This window comes from Crocuta crocuta, unplaced genomic scaffold (assembly GCF_008692635.1).
Source record: "Crocuta crocuta isolate KB4526 unplaced genomic scaffold, BGI_CrCroc_1.0 scaffold241, whole genome shotgun sequence".
NCBI classification, from domain to species: Eukaryota; Metazoa; Chordata; class Mammalia; order Carnivora; family Hyaenidae; genus Crocuta; species Crocuta crocuta.
Genome location: NW_027527807.1, coordinates 1300071 through 1301366, shown reverse-complemented (window position 1 = coordinate 1301366; position 1296 = coordinate 1300071). Strand labels below are relative to the sequence as shown.

Below are 1296 nucleotides of genomic sequence, written 5' to 3'. Positions count from 1 at the left end.
CCAGTTTGTGCGGTCCCAACCCCGTCTTTCCCTTGCCCCGCGCCCAATCTTTCGTTTGGGTTCGGGATCACAGCGGAGAGTGGGCGGCGGGTACAGTACGCGGTACTGGGGAAATGCAGGGCCGAGCCTCTCTCCTGAAGCCCGGGCCCATCTCCAGTCTCCTAACTTGCTTTTTCCCCTCTGCTCGTCCAGATGTAGCAGGCTGTCTCCCTCCAACTCGGGAATCAAGCCCGGCTTTTTGCTCGCCTCCCTCTAGTCACAAGTTCCGTCCTTTCCCTGCTCTGTGTTTCATCTGGGGGAGAAGAAAGAGGACTTTGGGGTCGAGAAGGCAACGAAGAGAGAACGTACCATCCACATCCCCATTGAAGACAAAGGGACACTACCGTTGTACTATTTTACTTGCTTTCTGATGCCAAAAAGGAAGCCGCCAGTAGTAGAGCTGCTCTCCCTTGGATCTGCCACTACGCTCTTGGCTGGACCTCTCCCTCCCCACTTTCCAGATCTTTTCGGAATTCATATAGATGCAAAACCAGATGCCCAGACCCCAGTCCTTTCTTGCCTGAGATCCCAGCCAGTGGACTCTGGGGGGCCTCTTAGCCGGTCAGAGGTGGATCACCTGAACCTCTGGCCGACTTCGGGGCTCCCCAGGGAAAGCTGCCACCTTCCCTTCCACTGGGCCCCAGTCTTGAAATGTCTGTTGCCCTGTGAGCAGCGCTATTGTGTGTCTGCAAAGGCAGGCGGGGCTGAGGGCGGCAGACACTGAGGTGGAGGGTCTCAGGATCGCCCTGCCCAATGGGCTGAAATTCCCTGCGGGTCAGCCGGCTCCTGTGTGTGGTTTTGGTTTTCCCAAAAGCACACGGAGGGCGAGGTGGAGGAGCGTTTTAGCACCTCCCGTCAATCCAGGTATCCACTTCTTCAGGCTTTAATTCGTGCGGGGGAGTGGGGGGACCCTGCTTGGCTCTCATTGGACTGGGAACGCCTTGAACATCGGGACTAGGTTTTGGCCACCACTATATTCCCATCCCTTGGCATGGTGCCTGTCACGTAGTTGATGCTCAATAAACAGTTTGTTGAAAATAACTGATGAGTGACTGATTCACATGGGTTCTCGAGGGTAGGCGGAAGATTCCTCTCCCAGGATGTATGGGATTAGAATTCGAGTCACCCCGAAGGGAAAGAGCCTCACCAAAAGAGGCCTCTGAAAAAGATCTCACCCTCCTGGCATGCTTTTACCTTCCGCTGAGCACCAGGGCCTCTAGGCATCATCTGCCTGCCTATAGACCGGAAGAAGTCTCC

General features: G+C 55.6%; 1 protein-coding gene across 1 annotated transcript in view; it reads right to left on the bottom strand.

Annotated features, from left to right (window-relative positions):
- The window catches only part of FGF13 (fibroblast growth factor 13), an 85316-nt gene that overhangs the window by 81830 nt on the left and 2190 nt on the right, over positions 1–1296 (bottom strand). The window lies entirely within an intron of this gene.